This window comes from Cynoglossus semilaevis, chromosome 12 (assembly GCF_000523025.1).
Source record: "Cynoglossus semilaevis isolate Cse_v1.0 chromosome 12, Cse_v1.0, whole genome shotgun sequence".
In the NCBI taxonomy this organism is placed as follows: domain Eukaryota; kingdom Metazoa; phylum Chordata; class Actinopteri; order Pleuronectiformes; family Cynoglossidae; genus Cynoglossus; species Cynoglossus semilaevis.
The window spans coordinates 8,941,750-8,952,444 of NC_024318.1; the positions used below are offsets into that span (position 1 = coordinate 8,941,750).

Genomic DNA, 10,695 nt, shown 5'->3' on the forward strand with positions numbered 1-10,695 from the left:
GAATTCAGAGCAGGAAACAATAGAAACACATGTGACCGCAGCTTCAGCTGAGCTGGTTACAGTAGAGGACAGGAGCGCATCATCCCACTGACCTTTCTGATAACACATGGTTTATGATGAAATGCTGCATCTGCCACTGAGGACCATGAGACTGGTAAAACATCCGCTGTCCCCCATCACCACCAGACAAGGACAGACCCTCTGTGTCCCTGCACTACAGCTCAGGGCCAATTACCCACCAGCTTTATAATGGTAGCTCTGGGGGGTCACTTGCTAATGCTAATACCAGCCTTTTAATTTATAATGGTTGCCACTAACAGTCTCGTTCGTTGGCTTTGGAAGATCAGTCCACATGGAGTTGACTGAGTGACTTTGTGTTATTATTGTACCATATTTCTATTTTTGAATGTAAAATTCTCTGGTGAAGTATTTATCTATTTGTATAAACCATATCATTTTAATGGAAACAGGTGAAATATAGTTCTGCAACTCTATACATGGAATGTACAGTTTTATACATAAAATGTTTTTATCAATATTTTAATGCTGGAAAAATACAAATGAATAACCTGCTTAAAAAAGAGAGAACAGAATAACACTGAGATGATACTTCCTACATGAGGTACACTTTTTCTGAACTCATGCTTTTATTTTTTATTAAGTTTCTGTAAACAAAATGGAAAAAAAAAAAAAAAATAGGCTAATCAAAGCACTCTTGTCTTCCGTCATTGTGGGCAAACTATTCTGTTTATCCTTTCTGGCTGTCAATCAAACCTCAGCTGCAGTAACAGCTACTAGCCTGATGTTACACGAAATTAGGGAAATGAGAAAGGTGGGAGTAACTGCATATTTTTTAACATGTTATTTGGTCTGTAATTAATTGATTGAAATTAATGTTCAAAATTCTACCCCAGCAAAAACATAAGGAACTCAGGGGTAAAAATGACACAACAGCAGAAAGAACTGTTTCAATTTCATTACCTCCTTTGTTATCACTGTCACAATCTGCTTTTCACACTGGTTAAGCAGCACACTGGGATGACGTGTTTCCCATTAATTTCACAGTCAATTCCAGAAACGCTGTGCCGCTCCACTCTTCTCTTCACCATCATTTCCCCGAGGACAGTCTGCAAAAAGGGAGCAACTCAAGGTCAAAGAAAAACTGTGGATGCTGGAAGGCCAAGGCCTGTATTTTATTACAACACTACCTAACATTGCTCTCACCAGATTAGGATAAGGATAGGAAAGAATTGCAACTGCAATAAAAATTCAATGTACAGGTGTTCAGTGATTAAAGCATTTAGCCATACTGACATGTCAGTCTTCCTGCGAGAGCCAAATAAAAAAAAAATCCTTCATCTCTAATTATTTAGTGCCATGCTACAGCTGTGTTTGGCCTCCAAACATATGAGTGAAGATGACGATGAGTGACATTAACTTTTACATTTCGCCTCAATTAACGAGCCACCCTTATTCCCACCTCAGCATCTGATTAGGGCTGACTTGTGCCCGTCAATCAAACACCCTCCCTTTTGCCTCCAGACTACAGACAGACAAGCCTGTTGCCACTGGTGCCTCAGAAATGACAGCCAACATTATTCTGAGCCTCTCTCATCACTTATTCTAGAAAAGACAGATGGCTTAGGAAGACAGACTGGGCATGAAAAAAAAAATGGGAAAAAAACCCTATATGTGGTCATTAGCAGCCCTGGAAAAAGAACAGAAGTACTTTGCAGTAATAGTATGTTAATGTAAGTATGTCTGCGGGTGAGGTTACATCTCACATGGTTAATAAGACCATTAGCCTGAAGAGTTTACTGTCAAATTTAGCCTGTGGTCGTTTTGATGATAAAGATGATGCTGTAGGTGTGACTGACACCTATAAGTGTGTATTGCACATTTTTATTTAAAAAAATGGTACAGAGGCAAAAGCAAACACCTTAAACGGTAAAGCACTTGTTCTAAAGCAGTATTTCCTTTACACTGTAGCAGTTACATATTTCAAAAAGGATGTAACTGTCTTACTCAGCCCTACTATGTAGATCCGGTTTAGTGTATATAAATCAATGATACTCTTTTTCTAGTAAAATCTTTTGTCTACCTGAAGATTTGTATTTTTAGTGAACATAAAACATATTTATTCTGATCTGGCTGCAAGATGAAGGGTTATTCAAAAACTTTTATCATTTCAGTTCCAGTACTCTAGATTGACATTTAAAGCTGCAAAAAAATATGAACTTACTCACATAAACACATCATTTTCTTCCTATTTCTCTGGATTGATGTGTTTTTTAGGGACAGTCCATACTATGTAAATTATACCCATTTTTTTAAATTTATATTTCAGAATCTAGATGTTTTGGACTTCTCCAAAAAGGAAATATTAGGAGTAAAATCACATGTCATTTCACTCATTAATCTACCTTGAGACCATCACCTCCTGTTAAAGTACATATGAAGACATGATCTCTACAGACAGTTCAGAGAACCGATCCTTCCGACAGCACCAACCCTGCTGCACCGGATTCTTCCAGACATTTCACATTTGAAATTTTCTCCTGCCTTGTTTTAAGCCTGTGCTCCCTCAACACTTTGAATTCAAAATGCAGCCTTAAGAAAATAAGATGCATAAAAGCTGGGGTTCTTCCCATGCAATAGCTCACAAGAGTCAGGATAAAACCTGCAGTGCAGGGACTAAGAGTCCAAGCTTTGTACTGGTTATAGAAAGTATTACCATGTGTCTCTGGTCGAACCAGGGGAAAAAACAAATAGTGAATGGGACTTATGGTAACAGAGATATTCCCACATGAGGACTGGCAGCATGTTGTAAATGAGTGAAACAGCAATGTGTCATAATGTGGATTGATAATCCCATAACAACTGTACTCAGCTGAGCCGCCTTTCCAAGGAAAAAGCCCCTGAGCTATATTTCTGTCTAGTTCTTTTTATATTTTTCTTTCACTGTAAGTGCTAATGTCTATTTGATAGCACAGCAGATCTATTTTTCTCGTGGGCCGACACATTAAACGTCCAAAGATAATGAATTTAGGTTTTTGATGAGGCTTTTTATAGCCTAATATCCTGCACGTCAAGTTCAGAGTCATGTTTTAATCAACACAATAGTGGACTTTCCTTATTTTCCTTAAATAGCTCTGATTATTTAATCTTGTTCTCAAAGCCATTAATCCTTTTAATGTGTCTTTAATCCTTTAACTACCACAGTTGAAGTAAAAAAAGGAAGGAGAAAAAAAAACAGTATTTCAAATGTAAGGCATACAGAATAAAGAATCTTTCACCATCAGCTCTTTTGAAGCTGATGTAAATTTCTGCGTAAATCATGTCTTGTAAAAAGATATTTTTAACCGCAATAAAACACAAAGTCCAAAGCCTCCGTGAAACAAAGCAGTGAAATTCAAGTTCACATTGAAACAGTGGCTGCACCGACACCGTTCCCTTCATCAGGAAATGATCTTTTAAAAAGGTCAACACAGCATACATCGTCGTTCTTTTCACATCTCAGCTTTAGTACACCACCTTTTGACATACAGTTTCTGTCCATGCGTCCGAAACATCTTAAGCTTTATCTACAAACTGCTGAATCTATGTTGTCTTTACAATGTGCTAATTTTAGGCATTGTTTATCCTCTTTCACCCCCAATAAAAATGTGCCTTGTTTGTGTGTACAAAAATAAAAATATGAGATATGATTATACAACAAACTATTATTGTATTGTTCTAATTCTAATTTTATTGTGAAAAACGAAATCAATTTGTAAAAACGTTTTCATCAAAATGGATTAATAATGGATTGTATTCTGAGTATGACATGTAAGGAAATTCAATTCCGTGGAAGCTGCTGGATGACAGTGACAGTCCCTCAGTCAGTACACACTCCCACATGCCTGACAACATCTGTGGTCTGTGACCAGCTGAAGGCACCCCAGTGTGTAACTAGCTTTGTGATATATCATGACTGTCAACATTGGATGAGCCTATTTTTCAAAACAAGCAGGCAATTTAAATGTTTTGTTTTTTTCTATAACTTTTAGCATTTACTAAGTGCCAGCACGCATTTTGTTAGCTTTTTGCGATTGTTGACACATTTAAGCAACATTTAGGAGATGGGCCAGAAATTGTGGTTTGAAGGGAGTGCTGATAGACGTATATACAGTATATACGATATATATATATATATATATCGTATATTTGTGGCCAGGACAAACAGTTTACTGAATGGCTTATTAAATTTATTGTGTAACATAAGTAAACATTTCCTCTGCTCAAAATCTTATGTTGTGTAACGTAAAAAAAAAAAAAAAAAGTTAATTTATTGTTAGCTTGCATAATCTGTTCTATTTTTGTTTTTTTTGGGGCAAGAATATGTATTAGACGTACATGGAGTCTTCTTAGTTTATCAACAGCTCAGTGGAAAATGTTGCTGCATTTATTGGTCTTTCCATTTCCTTGGATTACATTATTGGTTGATCCAAATTATATCCTTATCAAACAGTAACAGATAATATCATGCATCACTAAATCACAGCTCCTCATTGGTTCACAGCACGGGAAAAAACACTATGTACCGCTGTTTGTTTTATCCACTGTGTCCAGAAGGAAATATTTTTTTACCTTGAGTACAACAAACTCCCATCTATTGCCTCAGACAGATTTGAACAGTATGACTTCAGAAGGACCCGCTGTAGAAGAGAAGACCATCTGTTAAAATCAGCCAACATTAGTACATACATCAAATACACCAGAGGAGCTTTCAGGAGGGCCTGCCTCTTCCATGGTCGTCCTGCTACCTATCAAGATAGCTAACTGACAACATCAAGAAGATTGACTGTAGTGTCTGGTTAAGCCTGCTAGGGACAATCACAGTGAAAAGAACACAGTAATTGCAGCTAGAGGGTGGGATAAGACCCTATGCAGTGTCACTGGACCAACAGGTTCCTAGGATCTGGGAACGGATGGTTAGCAGAGGTCAAATCAGAAATTTAGGGTTAATTTAATTTTAGTGAAGGTTATTTATTGGGTGTGTTAGGTAATAAAAAAAAGTCCTGCACAAAAGAGATATTAGGACTCTCAGCACATATTCACCAAATGTGGAATAAAAGTAGAATTAAAAGCCCTAATGGAATAATTAGTTTAGCTTGAAAGTTATTATGGTAATAAAGTTCATTATATTGCTGCAGCACATACATTTTTCAAACATACTCATAGTAATGTTAATATGCCATTAATGCATGTGGAAGCAGCAAGGAGGGTAACAGAGAAAGAAAACAAGGGAGATATAAATGAAGGCCAAACTGTGAAGACTTGTTTTTCTTCAGCCCTTCAGTGACTACTTCACAATATCTGCAGAACAATTAGGGTCAGCAAAGACAATAAAGTGCAGAGCTGACCTACAGAGACACAGGAATTTATGGCAGGCTCCACGGAGCCTCTGGTGATGTCTGCAACATCATCCATTTCTAAATCTTCATCTTTATTCTCCACCAGCTCCATGTCTCACACGACAACTCTGTCACTCTCCTTCTCTGTCACTCTGCCATGCGCTCTTACCCTAACCTTTGAAGCCACACTCTCACTTTCTCCCACTCTCTCTCTATAAATATCTGCCACAGTGTGTATTCCTGCCTTCTACTGATCGTCCAGAAAAGGAACGGGGAAATCTTGCGTCCCCTGTGGATGTGAACACCCACTCAAGGTTAGGAGTATTCAAACCTACTTATCAGCAAGGAAAACCTAAAGCCTAATTGAATTTTATGGTCTATAGGGTTCTATAACAAAGTGGTGCTTCAGCGTGTTCTTTCATGCTCCAAAACAGCAGAGTAAAACAAAATTAAAGTTTAATATCCAGTGTAGTTTTCCCCCATTTAGAAAAAAAGGTTATTTTAATGACTATAAAAATGTATTTTTTAACATCACATTTAAGAGACGTTTGTATACCATCAAAAACTAGCACACCAAGCAGTACATATTGCTTGAGTACTTTCTTGTTAGTGTCAGGGTTTAACTAAACATCGTTGAAGGCTCTAGCCAAACACCTACTGTTGAACATGGCTCTTAAATGGTAGAGATAAACCTAAAACATGTTTGAATTTATCACAATATGTCAAAATGGGCTTTTTTTTCTATTTTACAAACTGAAATAAAAAGACATTTCATTTTTAAATGAAATGGAAAAAAAGATAATACTGGAGATGTGAAATTCAACAATTCTGTTTAATATGTCTAACAACTGTCTGGTGTAGTTATCAAAATGAGGTCAGCCAGGCCTGACGAAGAAATTACACGATTTAATGGCACCCCAGGGGGAAATTTAAATATAGCTCTGCACTACCACTGGTCTGCTACAGCACAGCGTGACACTGGCTTCATCTGGAAACACTGAATCCTGCAAGAGTCTTGTTCTTAGAGTAAGTATTATAGTGGTCAAATATTACAAGTCAATAAGGACATTCTCGTGAGGCAAACACATTTGCTCGTATTTAAATATTACAGTACAGGGGAAATAGATGGCTGGCAGGCTGAAATGTTGTTCCTGGTGTTGCCACTAGGTGGAAGGAAACCCATATTTCTTGTTGGCTACTTATACTAATCCATCAATTTGTGCACATGTAGCAAAGATATCCTCAATTCACACATCCTGAATTCTTTATCAAAAACAACCCCACATAAAAGTTAACTGATGAAACAGAAATAAGCACCATCCAGGCAAACAAAATGTGAATATAAAGATGTCAAAAACATACAGGGGAATAATATTCGGATCAGTATGCATTATGCACGGGAGGAAAGTTCATTTAACTTGACATTTACATGAAAGCAATGTAGATGGAGATGTCCTTCTGGGAGCTGTGGGCAACATATTCCCGTGCTCACCATTTCACCATTCATCTGTATTCAAGGTAGGAAATCTCTTTCATGGCAACTTCAAAATAATTTCCCCATCACATCTTGAAAGGCTAAACTGCACCTAATTATTTTAAAGGTAGCGCTGCAGCAGCTAAAGTGAGAAATAGGCCGATCGATTCTGTAAGGAAATTAAAACATCAATCAATATCAAACAGAAGGGAAGAAATGGAATCCAATCTTTAGTCACACTAAAAACATCAAAGATGCCTGCTGAAGAGGAAAGCAGACTATCTCCCGGTAGACACCAACTTAATTTCTTAATCCTCCTTTAAGACTGACCACATTTGTTTATACCATTCCTGACTCACAGAAAACATCAAATAGTTATACTTGGGGTTCATTATAGCTTTTAAAGAAACATTACCAGAACATATTGATGCGGCCATACTGAGCTGTGTTATCTTGTGCCATAGACAGAAAGCAATCCTTTACTGAAAGCAGGGAGTCACCAGCCACTGTGACAGCTCCATTTAGAACTTCAAGTTGAACTAAGAGGCAGTGAAAGCTGAGAAAAACCCAAATTAACTAAGACTGTGGGTATACTCCCTTTCACTCAATCCTCCTCTGTGTTGCGGCCAGCTGCACGGCGACTAATCTAGATTCAAGATATGTTGTTTTCCACCAGCGTCACTCAAACTCCAATTCACATGATCTCCCAGCACTCACCCACTGTCAGCACTCCTAGTTTACCCTCATGCAAATGTCACCCTGAATCCCCTCCCTCCCTGACAAGAGTTTTGAGTTATTAGACACCACCAACCATCATCCGTTAGTGTGAAGTGAAAGGCAGCTTAGAAGTGATGGCAGATGACATGTGTCATCCCACAGGGCCCAAGTGTTTTCAGCCAAAACATCACACAATGCATTCAAAGAGGGTCTGTTTCTACTAGCTCTGCAATTTAAATGAAGACTTTAGGACTTCTAGACACATGTCAAAGAGACAGCCTGGTTTTCAATTCTGGTGGGTTGCACATGTAGGAAATGGTGTCTGTCAAATTTTGAATAGCTGTAAAGTATACACTCACACTTATAATCTTGAATGAGATGTGTTAAAAGGATATGGGGCCAGGCAGCAACTGAGTGGTTCGCAGTGCTGTCAGTCAGGAAGGTCACTATGCTTCATATTAACTTCATCATAAGGAAGTGGTTTTGCAGTTGGATGCATTATTCATTAATCGTAAAAACAAACCACTATTTGCAATAGTAACCATGCTTGCATACTAGATTTTGTAATACGTTTATTTACTCATCCCGAGAGTTGCAAAGTAAACCAGTAGTCAACACTTGCAATTCAATGCTTGCACACAATTATTTTGGAAGGTCACATAGCATTGCAAAGTGTAAAAACGCTGTTAGTTTATACTTACAAAAACAAACTTTTGGATGTGAGCTAGCAGTTTCCGGTATTTGCGCGTCAGAGCGTCACGTGATGTTTTCCCGACGCTTGTGTGAAACATTGAAAGGAGCGCACTCACTATTTGATGTGGTAACGTTTTGCATTTGCGCGTCCACACAGGTTTTACGTTTAAGACCTGACAGCCTATTTCCGGTGCGTTCAGGAACATCTCGTACTTTCAATCTCTTGCAGTGACGGGAGACGATATGGGGAAATGTTGAAATGTTTACGTCACAGTTGCTGCCGCTGTTGCTATTAGTAAATAAAAATAAAAATCAGTAAGTTCTGGATAATGGTTTGCATTTGGGTGTTGTTATTATTACCAGATGCAAAAATCACCTATAAATCACCTCTGCTTATGTGTAAAATTCTGGTTCAGTTACCAGTTTTTGAATGTATGTTATACATATATTACCAGGAAAAATTATACTTTGTTTACAGTTCTATCCTCCTCTTTGTCTTCTGTGAGCTTTTCAGACTATATAATTTGTCCATTACATACTTGTAGAGTCACATTGTTTTGTGCATGTCACAGGACACTGTTATAACACAAAGTCACTTACATTTCTGGTTCTTCCTCTCTGTCCTGCAGGGAAACGACAAACACAGAGTGTAGAATTTGTGACGTTTTATGTAACATATGCTTTAGGAAGTTAAACAAATAGTGCCTGCAACAGTGTACATTGAATATAGCATTGTGATATTTTTTGACATCTTAAACTTGCCATAGAAATTAACTGGGGGGGGGGAAGCCAAAACATAGTCTAGTCTCCTGAGTTAATGTTCAGACATACACATGCATTCCAAGCTCTAACTTCCTTTTAACTTTTCTACAGACCACAGACCAGACCCACAGACCAGAGAGAATCTCCCTGAAAAAGCCATACGTTGTTGTCAACAGGAGGCAAACAAAAGCCCTCATTAAACTGTAACACCTTGCATATTCAAATTCACTGAACACCCACAAACTACTGCATGCGTGCCAGCAGACCACTGCATAGGCGTGAACTTTTAGGAAGAAGCATGTTGGGGGTTTTGGCAAAGCATAAAATGCAGTGGACAACATGCTGTCACGAAATGTACAGAGGTTTACAAGTCTAGTTTGACTCGAACAATGCTGTTATTAGTGTGTCTGATTTATGGGGATTGAGCTAATAACCAACTATAAAACTACCACAAAGTGTGTCTCCTTGTTCCCAAAGATGGAGTCTCTGAGTGAAGAAAAACAAAGGGTTTAAAATATTTTTTTTAATATATACTATAAGTATATAGATATTTCTATTTACATGTAACCAGTGCACAATATACCTGGGATCACTGTCATTTTGTATAAGCAAAAGGCTCACCTTAGGTTTTTCAAAGTGGATAATTTGGGACAAATTAAAGGAAATAAATGCTTTGGAATTTACGTGATCTGCCAAAAAAGTGTCCCACTAGTTCCAGGGCCACTTACAACAGTCACGTCACTGGCATTGTAGTATTAGATTGTTATAAAACATGTGAGCCTGCTCTGCTGTTTGTTTCTAGGTGTGTTCAAGGTTGTCAAAGGGTACACATGTGTGGATACATTTATTGGTCAAAGGCTAAGATGATATAGTGGAATACAGGCAGTAAAGTTGTACACTTTCTTAGTATGGCTAATATGAAATTGTAGCTGGCTAATAGAGAACTAACAGAAAATCTGTTTCATTTCGGTCTTAACAGTATAAGAAAGAGCTTTCACAAAAAGTGAAAATAAAAAAAGGGCAATCTTAACAACTGTGCCCAGTCATCTGAAAACCACTAACTGACTGAACACTTCTTCCGCAACACACAAAGACACGGAAGAGAATATATAAATAAAATAAATTTGTCCAGCACTATANCCATCAAAATATAGCTAGTAAGATACAAGACAGGGGAAAAACAGAGAAGACATGAGTCAAAAGAAAAAAAGAAAGTGGAAGAAGAGAGAAAAACAGGAAGGACTTGAAAAACATTTCAATTAAAAGCATCTTTATTTGTCACAAAATGTATTTTTTTTCTGTCACGGCAGCTGACATAAACAAAAGTCGAAATTACTAATGGCTTTGTGCGCATCCATTGTGTTTTTGTCCGTTATTTATCAGTTTGACCTTTTTTCTATTGAGAAAAACAAATTCAGAGGAAAACAAATGCGTTAATGCAAAGGGAACAACGGGCAATGACAAAGTACTACAGAATGCTTCAAAACAGCATAGATATAAGAACTATAATATCACTTGTACTAAAATAGAAACTACTTGATTCAATGTGTGACATAATCGGTGATATAATGACATGTGACGCCAGTTACCGTAAGTACGTTATAATTATAATACAAAAATAATAAATTTTATAGCTTGAACTGACATTTTTCA

General features: G+C 37.5%; 1 long non-coding RNA gene across 1 annotated transcript; it reads right to left on the minus strand.

Moving 5' to 3' along the window:
* Positions 1 to 6: 6 nt before the first annotated feature.
* LOC107989335 (uncharacterized) lies at positions 7 to 8,881 on the minus strand. Its single transcript, XR_001760847.2, has 3 exons — positions 8,289 to 8,881; positions 4,630 to 4,697; positions 7 to 1,127 (listed from the first exon to the last, which is right to left on the minus strand). It is a non-coding gene; the product is annotated as an uncharacterized LOC107989335 (long non-coding RNA).
* Positions 8,882 to 10,695: the final 1,814 nt, after the last annotated feature.